Raw genomic sequence first — 25,655 nt, forward strand, 5'->3', positions numbered from 1 at the left:
AATGACACAATGGAGCCCGGGAGTTCCACACAGATGAATTTCAGTGTAACTTTCCTTGAAAAGAAAACAAAGGGCTCTTTTCTGAAGCCTTTCAAAAAGCAGGGGGAAACGGGAGCGAAACTGTACCAGCCTCCTCCTGATTTGATGGACACTTCATTTTCCAAAGCACGATTTCCCAGGCAGGACATGGAGGAATTCTGTAAAACCCATCTTTGATGACACTTGTACCATCCATCCCATCGGCCTCTTCGATGCAGCCTCCCTTCTGGTGGGGCCACCTCCTGTCTTGAAAATACTGAACTACCTCCCCTTCTTGCTTTCTTCCTCCCCCTCCTCCATTTGTATTCCTCAAGATTGAGAAAAACCCCTTTGGAAATTGTAAACCGACCTGCCACACACACCAGAATAAAACAAAAGAAAACTTGAACAATATCTCGGAGCCTCCATGGGTTCGTTACCAGGTGGAAAGCAAAGACAAAGAGAGAAAGCAGTGACACAACTGAATTCATTTCACCCGATTCTTTTTATCTCCTTTTTCTTTATTCCTCGACCCTTGCTGATGAACCCACTCAGGATCACAATAATGCAATTGTCAACTTCTCATTCTTTCTTTCAATAGCAGGTTTGTTTACCATTTCATGGATTGTTCGAGATGTGTTCTATTTAAGCTCTCAAGACTGGTTTCTGCTTAAAACACACACACCATGAAGAACAAAATACACTCCGCCTCTCTTGTTAACAGAGACTTGGGCCGCCAAGGCAGTGCCCCCGACAAGCCCCTGTCCTCTGGGCAGTGTGGTCCTCGTGTGCTCTTAGCTCTGCAGAAGAGAAATTCTGTGACCTTCGGGGACCAAAGTCGGGTCCGACTTCCCCTGAGCGTCCACCATCCACAAATCTACCCAGAGACCAGAACAAACGTCTCCAGGAACAGTCCATTTCCCAATAAGCAGCCAAGACTTCCTCCCAGACACAGCACCCACCTCAGTGTGTCCCACAGGTTAGCACAGATGCTGGCAGTCATCTCTGACCCAAGGCACCTGACAGCTTCAACCCATTTCTAGCAAAATTATGAAGTGGCCCCTAATCAGACGATAAGCCAGGTAAATTCGTCTCCCCCTACCTTCCGCCCACCCCCTACCTAACCTAACACGTGCACGGACCTCTTAGATACACCTCCTCCAAAGGAAGAGCGTCTCCTTTAACTTAACACATTTTTCTTGTCTTTAGGGTCGACTGCATATTATTCCATCCATCTCAGAAAACGAATTCTAAATTTTAACTCCAGTATTTACGTGTTATATGAAACTCAGAGAAATAAAAATACAAGAAATCGTGGGGAAAGGATTCCAAGGAAGGAAAGCTCATCACCCTTCTTAAATGGCAGTGCCAGAGCAACAGCTGTATGGAGCCACGGCATACCTTCCTTTTCTCCTGGTTTAAATCAGATGGACAGGCTTATTTACAAAAATAAGCAAATCCCATCACTTATGATACATTTGTAATAATACCCAGGTTACAACTTTTTGGGTCTTCTTAGAGCCGTACTTTCTTCTCTGGTGCCAAGACACTGTCTCTCTCTTTCTCTCTCACTTGGGAGTTTGCGAATAATGTACAATTTTAGCACTTCGGGCACTAAAGTGACAAAGACGTGAGCGTGTATGATTCCACCGATCTTAAAAAAGCCCACTTGCTAAGCTACATAAAATTCCAGCTGGTTCACGAGGCACAGCCTGAAGAGCAGGAACAGGGCTGCTCTGTGCCCAGGTTAGAAAGGCAAAGAGACTGTTAGCAGTGAAGGGCATGTCACATAAGTTAAAAATCATCATTAAGACGATTCTCTTTCATTCCAAGCTTAAGGAAAGTAAAAACACTCTGCGCTTGGAGAGCCCGACTTGTGGTCACAGAGAAATACAGCCGCAGAAGCACAAGAGGATGAATCTAACTGGGACTCCGTACCCAAATGCGGGCCACACGAGTCACTTCTTTATCACCTGCATGGCTGGTGATATCTACAACGGAACCAACAGCAGAGATGAGTTTGGTCCAGATGTTCCTCACCCAACCCTGAGCCAGGCGGTCTGAGAAACGAGATGACTTCTCGGACTTGTGACTTTATTTATATGCAGTTTTAGAAAATAAATTATAATTTACAATGGTAGTTAGAAATTTAATTACATTATAGGTAGCCATCCATTTGGTAAATTGTCTGTAACAAGAAAATAATTTTGTAAAATCAGAATTAAACTGGAATTTTAGCACGGATAGTCACAGTACCTATAGGTGTGAGTGTGGAATTTACTGAGCAGCCAGCAATGAATTCTCACAACGATGGTGGGCAGCATAGGGTCTCCTCCCAGTTTTACCCACGAGAGAGCTGAGGCTCAGAATGGTTGGTCACCCAGCTACTAAGAGGCAGAGGGAGGATATGAACAGAGATCAGAGTCTTATCTATTAGGCATCTGTACCCATTGGCAACCTCTGGAGGCCCGTGATGCAAGTCAGAAGAAAGAGAAAGAACATCTGAGTTTTCCATCAGCAACAAACACACAGCAGAGAGCAGAGAGAGAAGGTGGGAGAAAGGCTGAAATAGTTGAGAAGATAACATTAGAATAGATAGAAATGGTAACAGATAGAACAGATGGTAAATAACATTAAACGGAATACACAAGAAAACACTAAAATAAGCATTTCAGGGCACATGGGAAAAAAATAATACACAAAGTGAGAGTTGTAGGAAAGAAAAAGAAGATCCAAAATTTCAAAATGCTTTACAAAAACAAAGAAGGGGACCACACAGGAGACGCTGCTACAAGCACGCCGCACAGGTTAGCATGGCAAATACCCGGAACTGGGAATCTGCCTCTGCAAATGGCACGCTTTAGTGAGATGCTGGATAAATGGCACTCAAACAATAAGGCTCTAAGACTCCTCCAGTGGGATCTGGCGGGGGAAGAAAGGTACACAAACGCAAATGGGAGATGGGTGCTCGCAGGTGGTGGCCCTTGGACAGCTCAGGATTTCAAACCAGGGAAAGGGCTGAGTTCGAGACGAGACATCCTACCCCTCTAACTAGTCATGTTCTGGAGACACAGGAAATTTCTTGCTCTAATTCCAGCTCCCTAGAATACCAGCCAAACCCAGGTAAGTATCAGTTTGAGAGTTTTTCTTTTTCTTTTTTCTCCAGAAATTAGCCGGCACAGAAACAATCACAGAAAATTGAATTTATAGAAGCACACGAGAAACCGGCAAACTGGAAGAATAAACATAGAAGAATGAAGCTTTCTTGAATATTCTGATTCTACCAACATTTAGCCAACATCCTCTTAGCGTCAGACCATATGCTGGCTCTAGGGATTCCAAGTCAAAGCCACGAGGGGGGCCTTCTAGAAACTTGGATCTACAAGGGGAGAGAGCAGAGCAGTCGGCTGTTAGGAAAATAGAGGCCTTCTCCATGCTTAGCAAACTTACTCATCGATTGAAGGAATACAAGAGGCAAAGAGAACAAATGAACAGTAACAGGAGAGCTGAACTATTGCAAGATTAAGGAAGACACAAGGAAGAGTAAGAATCAATTGGGCGGTAAATTGCGGGAACCCAAGAGGACATTCCCTCATGCACTGACTGTTCCCAAAAGGAAGCCACACAGGGGGATCAATTCTCAATTTTCTGCAGCTCCGCAGAGAGGGTGTGAGTGAAGGTGAAACAGCAGAGGAAGCGCCTTGGTGCCAGCAACCACATCTGAGCTAGAGTTTTGTGCAGACTTGGGAGACAGGGCTCCTTGGTCAGCGTGAATCAAGTACCAGGAGAAAATAAAAGACAAAGAATTCGAGGCAAGCAAATTTTAGAGGTGGCCAGGGCAATGATTAAATTACATCCATTCATTCAGCACATATTTACGGAGCTCCTAAGTCAATGGGAGACCCTGTTCAAGGACAGTAGGACTTGGTCCCTGCCCTCAAGCAACTCACCGTCACAGACAGACAAGTAAATAACTGTGATACCATGCAATAAAAGTCTTAATAGAGGCATCGATAAAGAACTAGTGGAGAAGAAGGCAAAATCAGGGGCAGCTGGTGACCCACAGGACGTGGGAATGAGGGAGACACGGGGAGGATGTCAAGAGAAGCTTGAGTGTCCGCTAATAAATGTAACTAGTATTAGTTAGTGTGTTAATTAATGAAATCAACACTAGACATGAAGATACCTAAATGTTCAATTCACCGCATCTCCACCTTCAGTCACAGATAGAAATCAAACAGCTACGTTATCCCAATGAAAATTTCCCTTGATTCTTAAAACGAAAAGAAATGAAGATCAGAAGATGAGTCTGAATAGAAAAATATGCACATCAGAGGGTGTGGTCGATTGCAGAATGGAGAATTTAAAATCTTTAAGTTCTAAAATAACAGAAAGTTCAAAAGAACGCACGGATTGTAATTTTCTTCAGAAAAGCAGGCACATTTCGCAACTAAAGGTTGATTGTATAAGGAATAAGAAATAGAATATTACCTGTGAATAACTTAACCACAAATGCTGTAAATATCCAAGTATGGAGGGGGGTGGGACCCAAATATACTGGAAATACAGCCCACTACTGCTAGCTGAGAAATTATAGAAAAGTTGAGAAAGTCACACTAAACGACAAGAAAGCAGCTAAAGACATCCTTTAGTCAATAGCCAGGAAACTTTTGGATGGCATGCAACTTGGACTAGATAACTGTTCATAAAAGTAGGAATAGGATACAAATAGTCTAGGAATTTTTATGTGTGTGATAGTGACTCAAGTATCGGCACTGACAAGATAGAGAATTCTAACATAATGGGAAACCTAGCAAGGCCTGAGATGATCTGAGTCTTCGTCTTCAGCTGAAAAACTTTTCTGACTCCTTCGACTCAACATGCTGAAAACTGACATCACCCTTGCCCACACATCTCCTTTTTCATTCTGAACGTTAGTGAATGGCTCACCACTTAGCTCAAGCTCAAATTGCGAGATTCTTCCTTCAGCTTGTCAGACGTTTCCTGCAGCAGCACACTTAACCAGGTACCCCGTCCGAGAGACACATGTCGTGACTCACCTCCAATCATTTTCCTCTCCAGTCCCCTCCCTTCCCTTCCCATTGTTCATTCAGGTCCTCATATCCCATACGGGCAACTCTTGCAGCCTCCTATCTGGTCTCCCTGCCTCTAAGACCTGCTCTAGTTGGGCCAGCATGCAATCATAGACATATAAGATGTATTACTTCTATGATTATGATTTGATTATGCCTCAGGGCTCAAGGATAAAGTCTCCCTTCCTTAGCTCGGCACATACAGCTCTTCAGTCAGGTCCCAGTGATGTTTCCAGCCCCCCTTCTAGCTAGTTCCTGATTCCTTACACATCTACACATTTCATCACTGAACAAGGCTACCTGGTGCCTTTCCTCTCCTTTTGGCCTGGAAAATTCCTACCAATCCTTCAAAACTCAGCTGAAATGTCACCTACTGTGTGAAGATTTTTCCCAACCATCCAGAAAGAACTCTGCTCGCTTCTGTGCTTTGCCAACACGTACACATCATGATCCGCGCCCTGATCTCATTATACCTCACATGACACTTAGATGTTCGCAAGCAACCTCCACCAACGAACTTGGCCAGATCAATGCCTCTGACCTTAAAACACCCTGCCCAAAGAAGACCCATGGCAACTGCGTCTGAGCTGTCCTGGGGGTCACTCTCTAGCAGGTCCATCCATTTCTGCTCCCAGCAGTTGAGTTAATGCTAACAGGAACCAGTTTTATTTGCCCCCAAACTTCTTTGTAACAGTTATATTTGTTACTGAGCCTATTCAATTTAATTAATATTATCTAAAATAGTAAAATATGGGTATAAAAACTGTCATTTCTACAAAAGCTACATTGAATGCTTTGAAAAGACTTGATAAAGTCAAGTTGCTAAAAAAACATGACTGTCAAATTATGTTTTAGCAAGACCAACTATAAAAGATCGAGGAGAACATAAAAATCGAGAGAAACTGCTCTAAGACTGTTGCACAAATGTCTAAATTATCATTCCAGTTAAAAGACGTGGAAGTAGCACATGATGCAGTGTAGGAGACTGTCGTTTATGCGAGAGAAAGTGGAGAACTCCAATCGAAGGACCCAAACTCAAAAACATAAGCTCGACCCTACGCCACCATGCTGGTGAGTGAACATATTGACATTTTAAGTGAAAATAAAATGCTTAAAGGCATTTTAAAAAGAATTCCCTGCATTAAGAAGCTTTCAAATAAAACTGAGAAACTCTGGGTCTTGAGAGTTTCTACTGTTTCTATGCGTTTGCCCCTTCCAGTTTATATTAATTCAGAAAATATCTATTGAGAATCTTCTTTGTGCCAGGCACTGCTAAGCACTTGGGATATATTAGTAGAAAACACCAGCAAGGATCCTTGCCCTCGTGGAGTTTATATTCTCGATTGACAGGAACCATATATATGTGCTTTTAGAGCCACAGGGACTCATGGTCCTTTCATAAAAAAAGGTACTTACGAAAATGTTTGCTGGATTGAATTTGTGGACCACTTTCTGAATTCCAGTCCCGTCTGTCTGTCTATGTATGTATGCATGCATGACCTATCTATCAACTTTCTGAACTCCAGTCCTGTCTGTCTGTCTATGTATGTATGTATGGTCAATCTATCAACTCTCTTAACTCCAGTCCTGTCTGTCTGTCTATGTATGTATGCATGCATGACCTATCTATCAACTTTCTTAACTCGAGTCCTGTCTATCTATCTATCATTTTAGGTTATGAAAACAGTATGTAGCATAGAGCTGTCAAGATGACTCAGACTCAAGAAGCCTACTTATTTGAAAAGATTTCTTAGGTTCTATCTGAACTCCTTTGAAACTCGACTTAACTCTCTTTCTTTCTCAACATACCTATTGTTCACTTTGTGCTATTAACACAGAGCAGAATCTGGCATCTAGAAGAACACCACCAACGACAAATCACCAATCCAACTTCCCAAGTATCTCCTTCGAAGGCTCTCAAAAATGTTCTCTCTAGGCCATTCCAAAATAAAACGGTAAGAGAAACTAAGCTTTGGAACAGGAGCCATTTCAACTCCTTCTGGATAGTGTCTAAAGGGGAGCGTAAATCTCTAGAGGCTGCCACGTTATTTTATTTCCTTCTTTTGACTACGCCTTGAAAGTCTCCAGGCCAAGGACTCCGGCAGCTCCTTGTCTTCTATCATCAGTGCAGTTCTCTGGCCTGGATGCACAAGATTATGACACAATGGCCAGGGGGACAATGGACGCTGGATGACTATATATAGGAATTCAGGGCTTGGTTGTCATGGAGGCAAATGGAAAAACAAACGCCTAATCCCGAAAATAAGGTTGAGGCCAAACTTGAAGGAAACACACTCTGAAAACTTCCTGTCATTCTGATGAGTAAAAACAAGACCTTGAAATATGATCAGGGAATAGTTGAGGAAAAAAACAAAAAACTTTCATCTTCAAAATGACAAAAACACAGCAAAGAGTGGGCAAGCTTCTCTTTTTGAGATTCGTGTCCCATCGTTCTTGAGCTCATCAAAACGGTCTCTCAGAGGCCTTTTTTTGCATGAAGCTTCGTGTTCTCACTCTCTCTCTATTTTTGGGGAATCCAGGCAAGTCTGACTCAAGACAAAGAGGATTCCTGGACTTTCCATTTGGTGGGTCCTGTATTTGAGAACAAGCCCATTTGTTTCTATTTTTTTTTCCCCAGTGGCATCACCATCCATCCCGTCAACAAAATCAGAACAAATCCTTGATTCATTTCTCCCTTTCATTCTACACGTTCGATGAGTTAAAAAACCCTGTTGCTTCAACCTTCTGAAAAGCTCTTATCTGTGGGCCACTCCGTATCCACTGCCACTGTTCTGTTCAGGCCCTGGTGGTGGTCTGTGTGGACTTCCACCGCAAAATGTTCCTACCTGGCTTTCTCTTTTCAAGTTTCCCCTCCCCCTAAGATTCCTTTCTTTTGTAAAAGCAAATATGATCATGGTACTTACAGAAATAAATCCAAACTCTGAGGCACGGTGCTCCAGCTCTCCTCATCTTCCAGACCCATCCCCACTCCACTCCCACGCTGTTCACACACTGCGCTTATCACCAGCTACATGGAAGGTTCCCAACATTGACTCTGTGTGCTTCCTGTTGCTGCCTCTTTGCACATTCTTGCAATGCTTTTCTACTTTTCAGCGTGGCAAACTCTTACCATCTTTCAAAACTGAACTCAGTTCTAATTTACCATCGCTATGAAGATCTTCCTTGACCTTTCTAGATATACTTACTCACTTTCCACTCCGGGCTCTCCCATTAGTACTCATCATGCTGCACTGAGGTTAATTTATTTTACCTCCATCAGACTACGATCTCTTTGAAAGTACAATATTCATCCATCTATCCATCCATCTATCCATCAGTAACTTTTTTAAAGGTCATATCTCCAAGAACTTAGCCCAGGGCTTGTCCCAAATCAGGTGCTCAATAAACGTGTTACAAGGAACCAAAGAGTTCAAAATCAAAAAAGTGCTCTGGAAAACCCAGATTTAAAAGGAAAATCCAATTAACCAAATGTCACTCTTTCTTTGGATACTTAAGTTAATAGAACCTTCACGTTGAAACAATTGACCCACTTTTACTGAAACAAGCCTGGGTCTTTTTAATTACCTGGAGAATGGCTTCAGGAACATTTGAGAATTTGAATAGCATGAAATTCATAATCCATGGCTATCCCAAGAAGCCGGGGGCTTAATTTCTGGTTTTGATCCTAAATCAGTGATAAATCTAAATTCTCAAACAGATGATACCAGGACATCTGGGAACCACTTTAGATGATTCTACATGCAACTCTCTCCTTTTTTGCACCCATTGGTAGGCACAGATGTTTGTGAAAATGCACAGGTGTAATAGGTACCATGTATTTAAATGCACCATGACTTTTCTATAGTCAACTCCTCAAGCCACGAAAATAGAGCTCTCTGCAATGCATGAGAAGGCATTTATGGGTTAATTTCAGATATTTAACACTATTCTCACTGTTTAAAATGTTTTACCAATTTTCCTCCATCAGGAATGCAGTCTCATCCCAGATACGTAGTGGACAGACTACTCACTTTGCATAAAAACGTGTGGTGGCTCCAAAAACCAGAGATGGCTTCATGTCACCCAGCCAGTCGATGGAGAAATAGGAATATCACCTGGGACCTGTGTATGTCCCAGTTGTAAAAACATGTTCTTTTCCTACCACAGCCATTAGCAAACATTGTAGGTCTTCCTTCTGCACCCAGCAGTATTTGGAACTCAAAGTGTGTGTTCTTAAAAATCCTCCTTGGGGGCCGGCCCAGTGGCATGGTGGTTGGGTTTACACACTCTGCTTCAGCACCCTGGTGTCCACAGGTTTGGATCCTGGGTGCAGACCTACACACTGCTCATCAAGCCATGCTGTGGTGGCACCCAACATACAAAAATGGGAGGAAGATTGGCACAGATGTTAGCTCAGCAACAGTCTTCCTCAAGAAAAAAGAGGAAGATTGGCAACAGATGTTTGCTCAGGGCCAACCTTCCTCACCAAAAAAAAAAAAAGAATGTAAAAAAAAAATCCTCCTTAAAACAGGCTGAGAATTTGTAGGGAAACAAATGAATGTGTGGTAAAGAAGCCTTTTTCTGATGTTTTTCAGAGGAAACTCCGGGTGGCATCTGCCATTGTTAATTGAGAAGCTCTTACAATGCCAAATGCATAATTCACCTGTGACTCTTTGAATTGCGTGATGAGGAAGTCTTGTTTCCTGCTGTTCGTTTAGATCATATAGATAGATGTCTTTACCACACTGAAAAATCCAATGACAAACGTTGAGCACAAAAGCCTCTTTATATCAATGCCTTGCCCTTCACCATAGAGAGCTTGCTAGCAATTTCACATGGTGTTTAGAGCTCACAGGCCATGAGCAAGGCCACGGTGCATACTCCTCAAGGCCTGTCTGGAGGGAAGATACCTACTGACTTCAAGGAGCCGGTCACAATGTATGGCTTGCCATGAACACCGCGGTGAGAGCCCTGACGGGCAACAATCGTAGAGATGTCTCAAAAGCTTAGAGAATCGGGAGAAAAGAACACATCTGAGTGTAAGCATATATATTTAGATCCTTGTAGAGCTCTGAGTGATGATATGGAAATCAGGTGAGAAAGGAGACTGTTGATCGAGAACAGGAACGAGCAGCCACACTTCAAAGCACAGAGTTATTCTAAAATTGTCCCCCAGCCCCGGGAGTCTCTGAACCAACAAACCCAGTGGGTTTCTTACTCTTTTTTCTTTTCTTTTCACCTATTCCCATGCAGTGTAAGAAAATCCTGGCTCTGGGTTAAGCTCTATTTTTAATCACCATTAAAGCAATAGGTTCTTCTCTTAGGACAGCTGGCTCTTCCGCCCACTCCCAACTCACCCACGGGATACTGCTCAGTGATGCCGGGCTCCGGTGGAGGGTGGGAGCCTCCAAGAAGCCGGAGGGATCGGGGAGGGACACCCAGGTTCGCTTTTCACTGTCTGGGTCGGCTCGATGTCTAGCAACTGATCAGGTGCTGTTTACAAGGTCTCTGGCTGATCTTCACCATGACCTTATGAAATGGGAAGTATTACTTCTCATTTTACAGATGGGGAAACCAAGGGAGCAACTGGAAAACAGGCCACTTCTCCCTTCTCCAGAGCATGCATCTGAGCCTCCTCGCAACCCTGTGGAGACTCGAGTAAGCAGACCTTTCGTTGCTCCTTCGTAAAATGGAGACGACAACACTGGCAACGTCATTGGGTGCCGTGGAGAGTGCCAGGGGCCAGCGTGTGAAGCTCAGTGCCTGGCACAGAGGGAGTGCTTTCAGGGCCTCAATTCCACAGCAATTAACGTCTATATTGTCTACTTTTGCACTGAACTATAAATTGCCTTCTAGTGTTTATGGAGTGTTCTCTATAGATGAAAGAATTTGGTCTCCTTAACTGGATGGCAGGATGGAGTGGAATGGGCATCCTTACACTGCTCTGAACAGATGTAAGCAACGTTCACCCAGCTCCAGGCACGTGGGAGGTGCTCCGCAGCTAGCTTTTGACTGATTGACTCTGGGCAAAGCCAACTGTACCGCTACTTTCGGCATCAGCCTGCCAGCTTATTTTTCAGGGGAAGATGGCCGCAATGGGGTGGGGACCGACCGTGGGACTCGACCTGCACAATTCCAGACTCAACGATTCCCCCCCATTTTGTTGGATAACAATGCACACAGAAAGACTTGCCTTAAATTCCCAAACTTTGTAGGCTTTCCTGGCGTCCATTCTAGGATCTATTTCCTTTTAAATTTTTTTCAAGATCACCTCCAGCTTTGAGCAAGCTCCTTGGGTATCCAGTTTACAGGTGTGGCAATCACCCCATCCTCAATGATGCTCTCCAGACCACCCTACCTGACCCCGCAGCCTTGCCCTTTTCTCTCCTTTGTCGACTGTCTCTTGATAGCACTTCTTGCCACCTGATCTATAGCAGATATATCTACTAGTCGATTGACTGGTTCTCCCTCCTATCTATCAGGGATTTTGTCCCAAACTTCTCAGCTTGCATGGATTTGGGGATTTTATCTCATGAGTGATGAGGGCATCTAAGCTTCTGTGGGGTCTTCTGGCTCAGCTGAGCATGTGCTACCCTGTAGAGTGTCTGCCCATACTCAATATAAGAAACCGAAGGGTCTCTGCCAAGAGGTAGCCTTGCCATCATACGTCCACGTGTCTCAGCCTTTTGAGTGTCATGGCCAGTGTGTGGCACCATGAACATCAACACTTAAGACTAGATTCATTCACTCAAATGACTCGTTTGAGTGCCTATGGCATGCAAGCTAAGCCAGACAGGAAGAGTCAGGCAGGCTTCCGGAGGAGACAGGAGTCAAGTTTTCAAGGATGACTAGGAATTAGCAAGTGAATGGAATAACGAGAAGGAAGGGCGAAAATAAGTGGAAAAGGGCATTCCAGGAAGAAGGAACAGCAAGGCCTGGATGTGAGATAGGAGTCTGTGAAGACAGGGCACTCAGCTTGGTGGCAGCATCTTGAGTAGGAGGAAAGAAGGGCTGAGGAATGACCCTGGAGAGAAATGCGGGGCCCAATGACAGCTTTCCATGCCAAGCTTGGAATTGATTCTGAAGGCAAAGTAGACAGCCAACTGGAGGGTTTTAAGCAGGAACCAGTGAAAAAGAGGCTTCACATTTTCACCTTACCTATGTCTATAAAGCGCACCAATAGTCCTGACCAACCATCCCTCCGATGGGGAAGGCAGCTTGGTATAAATGCATCCCCACTGTGAGAAAAACCAACTAGCAGCACCTTCCCCATTGATGATGGCATAGCAGCAGCAGCTTACAATTCCATACTTCATTTTGCCAAGTAGAAAACACCAACATAATATCTCTTTTCCTCTGGATTTTACTAGCAGGTTGGAGTTGTTCATTTGAAATTCAGTTCCTACTGTTTCTATTGAACGTGCTATGCTTACACCTGGAATAGATGATGGCCCTACCAATGGGAAGGAAAGATGGAAACAGTGGGCTACCTTTTCTGCTCCCTACCAACACTTCACATGCAAAAAAATAAAATAAAATAATGAGAAAGCACAGGAAACGAAGTGGTATGTCCACACATGGGCAAACACCAAAAATGGGTAGGCGTCAGCCAAGATCTTGCGGTCTGTTTTTCAAATACAGGGTCTCAGCAGCACGCAAAATGTTTCCAGATCAGTATTTCACTCCTTTGTTTTAACACCCATGTGTGAACCGAAGGACACAATACATATTTCTCAGATTCATTTAGACTCAGCTCAATGGTCATAATATTATTTTGTAAAGTGATTCAACATTCTTCTGAATTCATTAGCTTTTTATAAATGATGTATTTAATCATAACAAATATTAGATCTACTGTATGATAGGTATTTGACAGAAACAAAGACCATCAGAGCTCGTATTTCGAGAGCTCTCAGGTTGTTAGGGGAGAGTACTATGGCGCATGCTAAAATGAGTGAGCACTCAAACACACGAGCAAGTACCCATGGGCGTGTCTATCTGTTGCTAGTGGAGTGGCCAGAAGACAACGGGGCTCTGGAGTCAGAAAAACTATTCAAATCTTGATTTACTGCTTTAAACTATCATAGTGATTATTTACAGGCCACAACTAACCTTCGTTTTACATTTCTAGGGCATCTACTCTAGGAAGGAAGTGGCCCTCTGCCAGATGTTTAGAATACAAAAATGAGCAGGACAAAAATCCTGTCCCTAACGAGCTTCCTTTCGGGTACTATTATGGAGTTGGCAGAGTGGACCACATGTTCCCAAGAGAGGTAGGGCGCAGCTCCGTGGGATTTCAGAGGAGGGAGAGCTGACTCACATCAGGGGGCCTCATGAGAAACATCACGGCAGTGAAGGAAGCTGCACATGGCTCTGAAGGACAAGTAGGGTCTGGACATAAAGAGACAGAGAGAGGAGGGGCAGCTGGGGGGTGGGCATGGAGAAGGTTGAGAGTGGGAATTGTTTTTAACAGGCCATGAAGATCTGTTAAAGATTTTTGAATAGGATGGCATGACTCTCAACCTCGCTTAGAGTAGACTGCAGGGAGGAGTTTCCAGGTGGGGTGGACACGGTACTGCCTTAGTAAGAGATGGGGGTGGGAAAGACAGGGATGGATGCAAGAGGAAGAAAGGCCAAAGAAACAAGACTGAGTAAGCAACTGATTGGCTGATGGGACGTGGGTCCAAGAAGACCTGAAGATGCAGAGGATTCTGGCTGGGTACCACGAGCCCTGGCAGCGGGGCAAGTTTTGGAGGAAGTTAATGAGTTCCATTTTACAACCTGTGAGGTGAAGGTTGAGCGAGATCTCCAGGTGGAGCAAATGAAGAGCAGATGGAAAAGAGAGTCTGAGCTTTAACCTGAGAGGTTAAGACTGGATGCAGAGAGTTGGGTGGCATCATTAGAAAGGTGAGAGTTGATTTCACGTGTTTGTGAATGGGGAGAGCACATAGGAGAGGTTGGAGGACCAGAAGGAGGTCTATGTGACGGCAGCTGGAGGAAAAGCGGTGAAAACAGGGGCGGAAGTTCTAGAAGGTATTATCAGAGAGGCCAGAGGAGAGCCTGAAACATACAGCAGGACCAAAACCACGGGAGGAGAATCTCCCTGGAAGGAAGGTCAGCCGTTTTAAATGCCACGGACAAAAAAAGACAGATGAGGCAGGAGCAGAGGCCATGGACTTGTTTGTCTGGAGTCACTGTCAACCCTCATGAAAGCCATTTCATTAGAGTCGTGGGGGCCAAAGTCACACTGCCGGGGATTCCGGGGTGGTGGGGCGGGGGGGGGGAAGGAGGCTGCAGCCTCGGATGTAAACAAAGGAGGAATGACTCTTTCCCAGAGAAGACATCACTGGAGTTAGCCAACAGGAGGTCACTTCCTGAGTGGGTTCATATAGCTCCCTTTTTTTAGACTTTCCAAGGAAAAATAACACATCTGAGAACTAGGGTTTAGGGAAACAGTGTGATAGAGCAGACAGAGGTTTGGAGTCAGGCTGCCGGGCACCCTAACTCGGACTCTGCCAGGTGGTGACCGTGACCTTTTTCAGGCCTATTTCCCTCCTTCCGAAAATAGCAGGGAGCTGGTTATGGAAGTTCCTGTTTCATGGAATTGTTGTGGGGGACAGATGAAATGAGACGATGTATGTAAAGTACTCACTCAGTAGACATGCAAGAAACGACAGTTGTCATTAATTAAAAACGTATATTGATTAATGCCAATAATAATATGAAGGATGTCTGACCCCAGGACTTATCAATGCATGACACCAGACCATTGGGACATCAAGTGCTAAGGAGTTTCTTGTGTGGGTAGTTTCAATTAAACCCCAAAGTTCAAATAAATTTAGATCAACACAGCTCCAGATTAAGCACTTCCGAAACACTGAATTATTTTAGACTCCCAAGAAACAGTTCATGATGTAAAGAGATTTCACTCAGCTTCCAAGGCAAGACATGAAATTTGTTTTCCTTTTTCATTTAAAAAAAATCCTCTTCAATCTCTAGTTGATGACAAATTGTCATAATTGGAAAAGAAATTTGCTTCTACGATACCACTTTAATAATATCTAATAATTCTATGGTAATTTAGAATATGAAAGAATTTGCATATGTTATCTTATTTAATCCAAAATAACCCCATAAAGTAGGCATTGTTATTATTTTACATATTAGAAATTGAGGCTCAGAGAAGGTAAATGATTTATCTTAGCACACTCATGTGCGACACGGAGGTAGTCACCTCTGCCTGAGGCTGCACAGGCTGGGTGTCCCATGGCCTCAATGCGGATGGACCTCCTGGATGTGGGCCTGCAGCAGCTCTCAAGCTGAACCTCAAAGTCAGGAGTCCAACATCCCCAAGCAGACTTATGAAAAGATGATCTATACAGAGAACTGGTTTTGAAAAGATCATTTGCCCCTAATTTTCACTAGCTCCAGTTGGGTGAAAACGGTTCTTCCTGGCATTTGCTCAATCAAAATGCACCCAGTGATACACAGGAAGGGTCAGACTCAAGGCCAAAACTGGATCCAGACTCCAAAATTCCACTGAAAAAAAATGGTTAGAGTTGGGGGAGAGGTTCCATGGACATTTGGATGCTTCCCCGGAGCTGAAGTGCCCGAGGGGGGGCCTTGGCCACCAGAATCCCTGGGGCAGAACTCAGATGTGCTTGTTGTGTAACCAAATGTTGCTGACCTTTTGCTGTCAACAACCCTCACTTCCCTTCCAGAAACCGGAAGCCCAGGGGCAGGAGGAGAGCTGCCCCACCTGGTCTGCGAGGAGAGTCTGGCCCTGTGGGGTGGGGCTGATCTCAGCACTTCTTAACTGTACGTGGCCAGCTCAAGTAGAGTCATCTCTTTTTACTAGGCTTATGATGATTAATATAAAAACAAGCACCAATTTGCTCAGTACAGTCATATGTCGCTTAACGACGGGGATGCATTCTGAGAAATGCGTCTATTAGGCGATTCTGTCGTTGTGCCAACATCATAGAGTGTATTTACACAAACCTAGATGGTACAGCCTACTACACATCTGGGCTATATGGTACTAATCTCATGGGACCGCTGTCGTGTGTATATATATGCGGTCTGTCGTCGACTGAAATGTTGTTATGCAGCACACGACTGTATGTTATAGTTTACAAAGCTTCTTTCTCATACATTGTTTTTGCTTTCTCTCAACTTAGAAAATGGTAAAAAAAGTAAATTAATTAATTAAAAAAAATCTTAAACCTGCACCTGACTTGCACAGAACCACCATCCCTTCACCCGATAGCTCTCAAAATCCTTTCTGTTCTGGCAACACATAATGGGTAGATATCTCTGTACTCAACATTCCTCCTTAGTTATACAGTGATTTAGATAATATCCCAGAAAATTAGAAGAAGAGAAATACAGGGAAATGTACCCAAAACCTTTGTAAGCTTTTCATAGAGGCACATAATAATAAAGCCATTGAGAAAAGTAACTTAGAAAAGAATTAATCTTTCTAATCTTTTATTTAAACATTGAACTTAATTTTTTAGAGTTTTTTTTTTCCAGTCTTCCATTATGTAGGTAACATAACCAAGGTGCAAAAGTATATTATAGATAAATTAGCAAAAACGATCTTATTTTATTGTTGACATATAACAATATAGAATTTCTCCATTTTAATGTGTTAGTTGGGAATTTTACTTCCACTTTACTGCCTGCCTTTGATTTAGTTTTCACAATTGTTGTTTCTTCTAACAGATATGTTGGTGGCATTATTCTTGCTTGCGTGCAAGGTAGACGTGGATTCTTCATCTTGCCTTCTCTGTATTCCTAATTAAAAACTTACCCATGGGCAAAATTTTAAAATACTGTAAAATCAGAGTAACAGTAAAATCACAACTCACAAGTACAATAATTTGTGATTGCCACAGCTATTAACTATATATCTGCTCACTCCACTTACTCACTATTAGCTTTGGGGCAGGCAAGACGGACTGTAGCTATTTGCAACTTCTAGCACATTGGTTGTGACTCCATTCCTGTTGCTTTCACTCAAGAAAGTACCTTGGAATACTTACAAGGAAATTGACATTAAAGAGGGATAAATCTGAATAAACTCAAGTTTATTTTTAAAACTAAATCGCATTTCTGGTTAACAAAGATAACCTTGAAAACAGATTGGAAAAGCTTGAGATCAGAGCTGAGAAGACTGGCTAAAATCAGAGGATGCGCAGAGTGAGGGTTATTCAGGGTTGGGGTCTGGCAAGTTGGAAACCAGAGGACAAGGGAATTAGAAACACAAGATGCTGGAGAAAGTCCCTCTGAAATGGCCAACACAGGGTCTGGGTTGGTAGGGCTCAGAGAGAATTTATGAGTTTGAGATGCTGGAGGTGGAGTGGTTACGGTGAATCCAGCCACAGATGGGCAGATGGAGAACAGTCAGGAAGGAGGCAAATCTCCTTAGCTGAAGAGACCAAGTATTTGTTGGGTCATCATCATTGGATCTAGTGCATTGGAATTCCAGAGCATAATGGTCATGGTTGGAGTAAAAAGGAAGGCTGGGAACCTGGCACTGAGTTCACTGAAGAAGGTGAAAGAACATTCCAGAAGCTAAGGAGAAGGAAATAAGAAGACAGCAGGCATTTGACAAGTGACTGTTAAATGAAGGAAGCAGTATTCTCAAGAAAAGGCAGAAAGTGAAGAATGTGCTCACTCTTCTTGGCTGCTTGGAGGAAAGGGATCAGTCACTTTGGTTGTGGAAAGTTGAAAGGGATACGGTGTTGCCATTGTGGGAAAGCCACAGTTACTTAATTGGAGTGGGGAGGCGCGACCAAGGGGCAGCAGTGTAGGACACAACACCATGGTATACATGCAGGCCAATTCCACTGACTTTTCCCAAACATCATGTGGCACAGCGGAGCTCACAGTCTCTAAAATGCCCAGACTTTTTCACATGTCAACTACAGTTTTGTCGGTTCTCCTTGTGTGTGGTTGATTTTGCTGCCCTAATTCAAGTCAAGAAGTATTTATTGAAGGGCCTGTCAAGTACTAGGGCTCTGAACAGTCCTTGACCTCAGAGAGCACACAGTTTAGTTGGGGAGACAGACGTGATAACTGACAATTATAAGACTATTCGGCAAGTCTAGTAATGGAAGCGAACACAAGGGTCAGAGGCTGCCCAACATATTTTATATGGGTCCCGTTGCAAAATCTCACTTGCAGCTCATTACTCTGAATAGTCTAGACAGCCTGTAATCTTGGTTTTGTCATTTAACTTATGGACCATTTGCCAATATTTCAAATGTACTAAGTCTTAAGCAGTAGGAAAAGAGATTTTACTCAAGTAAGTTTTTTAGGAATGAGCCTTAAAATGAAATAAACTAGTGAATTTTTGACAGGTGAAACCTCAAAGGTCTTACATGATTCTGAGAATCCATCTTAAACACATATATCACATACACACACAAAATACCTGAAGCCTCTAAGTACTCGATATTTGTTATTTGAAGGGGAGTCGTTTTTGTTTGTTTGTTTTAAGAGACAGACCCTCATGTTTGAAAATTATAGCGAGGCAAATAGTTATAGAATCTTTCAAGTGAAGCAAAAACATGAAAAAAAATAGTTTGCATATTATGGTCCCAGTTTTGAAAAAAAAAATTAAAACAACAGAACAGAACCTGTTTTGCATAGAACAAATATCTAGATGATTCTACAGCAAACTATTAATAGAGATTATTCTGGGTGCAGAGAGGCTGGCATGACGAGTGACCCTCACATTTTATGTTACGTATTGCCATAATGCTGTTCTTTAAATCATGAGTAGGTATTACTTTTGTAATCAGAAGGAAAAATCTATGCAGCCATCTTAAAAGGGGGTAACTCCCAGCCATGAGTATTTTTAAGGCACATTCATTCCTGAAGACCTATAGACGCTAGCTTAATGCACTTTGGTTCAAGAGGACCTCCCACTTCCAAAGGGGACAGGGACCTTGCTGCTGGTCTTCTTTGTTCTGCCTGTTTCTTAACAAATCTGAAGCCCTCTTCCTGGAATTAAGTACCCCTTTAGTCTGGCTCTACTCTCCTCACCTCAACAAGTGTCCTCCCACTAGCTTCCCTCATACCCTCCACTCTTGCCAGCCTGCTCCCCTTGCTGTCCCAGGATCCCTTCTTCTGTAGGTTTGCTCACTTCTCATACTCCTCCCGCCTGGGATGGACTTCCCTCTACCTGTACAAACCCTACTCACTCTTCAAGGCCCAGCCTGAGCCCCACCTCTTCCAAGAAGCCCTCCGGGACTCATCAATTCCTTCTCTTTCCATGGCTACAGCCATCAAAATCCAAACGCACTATTTCTCACTTCATTATATTCCGCTCTTTCAACTTAACACTATCTGTGTATCTATTGACTTAAGCTCTAAATATCAATCAATAATAAAAACTTGTCTTTTGTTTCCTTTGGAAGGTTCCAGGGCCCCCCATCATATAAGAGGTTGTACCTCAGCGTCTGGGTCAGTTATGGATAGTATTTCTGCTCTGAGTCTTCAATGAGATGCTGCAAAGGTTAAGGTCCCAGGCTTTGGATTCAGACAAGTTCCCCCACAAACTCGTTTTGTGACTTTTGGACTGATCATTTCACTCCTTGGGGTCTGAGTTTCCTTCTCTAGACAATGAGGCTAACAACTGCACCCCTGATTCATGAGGCACATTAATTCTGATGACACATTTCAGGCAATCAGCAGAATTTTAAAAATAAAAATAATGATTAATTTGATCACTTCAGAATTAAACAAAGAGACACACTCCTAGAACCCTTATAATAAACCAGAATGGATGACAGCTTTCAAACTGGTCAAGAGGGAAAAAATAACCAGCAATGCTAAAAAAGCAAGGACAAGATTAAGGGTTTAGAAGCTTCTGCGTTGCTCACTGTGGCTATCACGGTCTCTTTGGTGGAGGGCTCACAGTGCACAAAAATAAAGGATGACATAAGGAGAGTGGCTTGCATGAGTCATCTCAGATTACTTTGTGTCCCTAAAGAAGCTGAAGAACCTACCCCTGGAATGACTTCTCAGAGAGCAGTGCACTGGTAAACACAGCCTTAGAATTATGAATGAGTTAACAAGAAAATGTATACATATTTTAGACATGCCTTCCTGGGCCATACCGTCAAAACTCATACAATTTACTAAAAATAAATAAAAAAGGGGCCGGCCCAGTGGTATAGTGGTTAAGTTTTCATGCTTTGCTTTGGTGGTCTGGGGTTCACGGGTTTGGATCCCAGGCACAGACCTAGCACTGCTTGTCAAGCCATGCTGTGGTGGTGTCCCACATACAAAATAGAGGAAGACTGGCACAGATGTTAGCTCAGTGACAATCTTCCTCAAGCAAAAAGAGGAAGATTGGCAACAGATCCTAGCTCAGGGCCAATCTTCCTCACCAAATAAATAAATAAATAAATAAGAGTTGTTTCTAAAAGGTTATTTCTGGCATCATATTCTCATCTCTGCACTTTAAATAAAAATTCTTTTTCACATACCCTTCTTGCCCAGGACATACCCTCTGCTCCAGCAAGGCTGTCCCAGGATCTCTACCGCTGAATCATGGCTCACTCAGGTAGCCCTCTTAAATCCAGTGCCCTTCCTTCTGCTTGTGTAAAATCCTCTCATGCAGAACAGTATTTGAAGGAGGAGCAAGGACCAATGAATCATAAAAAGTCTCAAGAGAATCTGAAGGATTTTCTCTCAATCCTAATTGGGCTAAAATATCTAGCTCCGCTTCCAAGGAAAGAAAATTTGAGGTGGGCAAGGAAAAATTCTTTCTTTCAAAAAAGAACAGAGATTCTTCTTTTTAGATGATTTGACTAACAATTGAATATATTTTCTGCCAATGAATAAATTAGATTTCTTCTTTCTTTTAGACACTTCCCACAACAGAGGTTCTAGAGGATGTAAGGTAAGATAGCAGTTCACCAAGAGATGCAAAAGTCAGATGTGGAATTCTGAAGCCAACTCTGGCGCTGCTAGGAACGAGCTCTGAGTGAGTTTGCTAGTAGATGCTTATATTTCTGATGAACAAATGTTTTTCTTGGCACGGGGAAAGGGAGATGGGTTAGCTGACTAAGTTCCCAGGACATGGAAAGCTTACACTCAGTAGAAATGATTTTTAACCCTTGGCTCATGAAACCGTGACTAATTCAAAAAGTCACAGAAATCTCAGGCAGGTGGGCTTCTTGGGAAGGGCCTATCACATGATATTTGACTTCAGAGTGGTGACAATTTTGGAGGTTTCCTATTGGCCTCTGAGGCCAAGTTCTAATATATTAACTCTGAAGACTTCCGGGTGTATAACAGAGGACGCAGAGTCACTGTTTCATGTTGAACCACTGGAGTTGCAGACCTGTAAAGCTTCATCATAGAAATGCCATTGTTCACAATAAGCATTCAAATAAACTCCAGATCATATATTTTTTTTAAGGTATGCTTTCTTGGTGAGGAGGATTGGCCCTGAGCTAACATCTGTTGCCAATCTTCCTCTTTTCTTTTTTTCTCCCCGAAGCCCCAGTACATATTGTATATCCCAGTTGTAGGTCCTTCTAGTTCTTCTATATGGGACACTGCCTCAGCATGGCTTGATGAGTGGTGTGTAGGTCCACACCCAGGATCCGAACCGGCAAACCCCAGGCTGCCAAAGCAGAGCACATGAACTTAACCGCTACGCCACTGAGCCAGCCCCGGCTCATATTTTAATGCAGAAATTCTGATGGCAAAAACGGAAGGTTAGTATTCTCTGGTCAGATAATTTCAAGACCAGAAGAACCTATTAAAAATTAAAGTCAAGCCATTAAAATTATGCCTTGTTGCCCATGTGCTATAAGTGATATAAATCTTTGTACTTCACAATTATTCACTCAAGAGTCTCCATAGCATTATTGTCATTTTTAAATTTTTTACTCTTTTTCTCTTTTTACTCTTTTACTCCAAGAGAAATCTGATTGCAGTTGGAACCTGTGTGGAAGGTCTGATGCCCTAGCAACTAATTGGATCCTCTTAAAGGTTGAATTTTATGTCTGACCTATTTAGAAACCTGAAAAGCTTCTCTTCAAAGAGCAGACATCTCAGATCTTAATTTTTAAGTGTCAAGTATTGTGGCAGTCAAGGTTAAATGAGCTGCTGGTTTGGTGCTGGACTCAATACCATTCTTAATTTTCTTTTAAGCTTACATGTAATTCACACACTAATATTTTTAAAACTCTAATACCTTACATTTCATATCTGAAACAAAGAACATATTTAGGTCAAATTCCATTTTAAGAGACATCTAGGAATATTCCATTAAATGTAAAGGTCTATAATGACATTTGTTAAAGACTGGATTAATTTCATGAGTATTGCTGTAATTTTTCCCCCCTAATTATCCAGCAGGAGTCAGTGACATACTGCCTCTGGGCTACATCCGGCCTCCCCTGTTTTTGTACATAAAGTTTTATTGGAACACAGCCATGACCATTTGTTGACATATTGTTATGGCTGCTTCCACATTACAGTGGCACAGCTGAGTAGTTGTGTCAGAGACTGTACGGCCCACAAAGCTGAAAATATTTTCTATCTGGCCTTTTCCAGAAAAAGTTTGCCAATCCTTGATTTATAGTTTGTAGGAACTGCCTAGTACAAGTCTCATAAAATGAGTCTCTTATGTTAAAGCCGTGGTGAGTAAAATTTCCAGGTAGAATAGAAAATTTTTATTAATCTATGAGTTTTGTTGGTCAGTTTTCCTATGTAACTTCTCTGAATCTGGACTTAACTGTAACCAAACACTGTATGTTTTGTGACAACACACAGAGAACAAGCTAGCCAACTCCAGCATCAATGATTATGTGCACCTGCTACAAAAAGGGGCTCTGCTACCAGGTGACCACACCCGAAATGCCATCTCTCCAGCTCCACTGCACTTTCTGTCTCCTTCTGAGGGTTGAAAAGCCTTACACTCAGTCTCAACTTTCAGTTTCCCACCTCTACTGAAGGTCTCGTTCTGCAGGGAACAATGACAACGTCTAGAACGCTCTTTGTCAAAGAAGATCTTTTCCTCTTGGCAGAACGATGCATCAGAAAATTTCTCTTAGAACAGTCCCTAAGGTTTCATCTTTGGATTGTCTGTCTTTTCAACTTGCCTCTCAAATGGAAATGAAATAAACTTACCCTCGTACAATTTGGCTCAGTTAGTGGTACTGAGGGTTAGGACACAGTACCACTAACTGATATGAAAATTATGGTGCCTCCAAGAAATCACTGATCAGACACAAGAAGTCAGTATTTACTAAGTACCTACCTAATGGCCCCCATTGGAAAATTAGGGGACAGAACCAACAGCGTATCCACAAGTACAAATAGAGCACTGGGAAGACCAGCGATGAGAGATTCATCAGTAGAGTTGGGGCCAGTAAAGTCAGTCTTTAGAGGAAGTGACAGTCAGGGACACGTAGAGAGAAGCAGACAGGGAGGAGATCCTTCTAAGCTCCTAGTAGAGCTTATTCAAAGGCACGGGAGTGGAAATGAAGAAGTTAGATGCTAGGGGTAGCAAGTACAGAGATGGTTGGAAACATTACTATTTGTTAGCGAGGCCACGCTGGAAGGGGGAAAGTGTGACTAATTGGCAAACTTCGAATGCAAGGCAGGGAACCTTGATTTTTATATGACAATAAGAAGTGCCTGTGGTTCTTCAGTGAGAGGTGTCTTGATAAAAATAGTGCTTATCAAGTATTATTCGAGAGTTTAGAACAGAAAAGCCAACTGAAAAGTTGTAACAGAAAACCCTTCACTAAAAAAAAAAATCACAATGTGCCTTACAACATTTTCCTACTTATTCACGACAGCCAAAACCTCTCTGTGGGGTGGATGGTGTCGAGAGCTATATTATAAAGGGAAGAGCATCATTCTTGGAATTTTCCTTGGGTTTCTATTAGGGCATGGGCTAAGAAACTACGTTATCCTCCTTCTCCGTATCTATTGTGCACCTAGTCTTTGTGTCTGATTTTTGTTGTAAGCACACCACCGTAGCTATTTCCTAAAGCAGACAATTCCATACAGCATAGCTGGATAGATAGAAGAAATAAAATAATCTGTTCTTTGGGGGAAAGTCAAGGGAGGAAAAAGATGGAATGTCTTATAAAAAATAGAGCCGAATTTCAAATTACATATCCACTGCCCATGCATTGTGTAGCTTCTCAGACCTAAACAAACTGATAAGTAAAGTATGCTGTTCTAGTCTGTTATTTTACAGATGTGTGTGTATGTGTTATTTTTCTGTACTGAACGCCGAGCCTTGGAAAAAGCTTGATAAAACTCAGTCCTGTATTTTATATGGCAGGAGAAGGAACCCAGTAAACACAAACACAGCAGAGCACTTCCTTTTGTTGACAACCTTATGATTTCCCCTTAATGCATTGTTTAGAACAGCAATTACGTGTCATTTCCCATTATCCTATACACAAAACCAATACCACACAGCCATTGTTTTTCTTTCCAACAACCGATCATGAAGAATATATAAAGGATTCAAGCGCTGGAGAAACATGTCAAGACTGACAGCCCTGAGCCCCGGCTCTGTTTATGAACAGAACAGGTGTGCGGCCAGGCAGCTGGGCTGAACCCTCCTGTTCACCTTCCCACTCTTGCCTTCCCAGCTTCCTTCCCTTGCCGGGCTTCCCTCTGGGTTGGGAATGACAGCAGCTTCGGAAGAACCTTCTTTTTCAGGCTGTTTTCCTTCTGCCAGAGAAGACTGGCTTGCTCTCAAGATTGCAAGCATCTGACCACTGCAAGTAGCAGTGAGCATGTCAACTCATTTTACTCACATCCCTCACTAGGGGATCAGAAAGCCAAGGACACGCTGGTGATTTCCCTAGTTTTATGGATCTCCACTCCCCCCAGGCTTGCAACACATTTTTGGTTCTTGTGTTCAGTGTCCTGGCATCTACAGTGTGGGAAACCTCCACTGAGAGCCAATAGCCGCACAGCTTCTCCCTATTAAAACGTGCAAGTGGATTTCACACGCATGTTTGAAACACCATTTGAGGCGTGATTTACAGGCTACTGTCTAGCCCCACAGCTGTTTTTCCCTCCCCTAGACTCAGCCGTTCCTAGGAATCCACCGCTCAGCATCCTAGCAAATAGTCTTCCCATGGGCGGCCTCCTCAGTCATCCTTGGGCATCCAAAACTCTGCATTGTTATTTGATAGTAGGTAAGGATTCAAGAAAATACTTATTGCATGAATAAACTATTAATTATTCTTTTCTCAGAATTATTCATTCATGAGAATAGCTCATTCGATTCCTTCTTTCTGCTTTCCCTACCTTCTAATTAAGTTTTTTTCATCAAATTGAATGAGTCACTGCTGGCCTATTGCTATCGGCTACTGATATACATTACAAACAGCACGGGTCCAATGACTTCCGTGTAGCCTCACTACATGGTTGCCACCCGGGACTTTCATAGTCACTATGTTCTTTCTTCAGAAGGAAAAAAATCTCACTTTTATATATTACGAATTATCATCCTGTGCCTGCGTAAAGGCACACTAACTG

The 25,655-nt window shown here is 42.8% G+C and overlaps 1 protein-coding gene across 13 annotated transcripts in view; it reads right to left on the reverse strand.

The window, feature by feature from the left end:
• ZNF462 (zinc finger protein 462) overlaps nt 1–25,655 on the reverse strand; it is a 140,790-nt gene that overhangs the window by 35,499 nt on the left and 79,636 nt on the right. The gene's annotated exons all lie outside the window — the stretch shown is intronic.

This window comes from Equus asinus, chromosome 10, assembly GCF_041296235.1.
Source record: "Equus asinus isolate D_3611 breed Donkey chromosome 10, EquAss-T2T_v2, whole genome shotgun sequence".
In the NCBI taxonomy this organism is placed as follows: domain Eukaryota; kingdom Metazoa; phylum Chordata; class Mammalia; order Perissodactyla; family Equidae; genus Equus; species Equus asinus.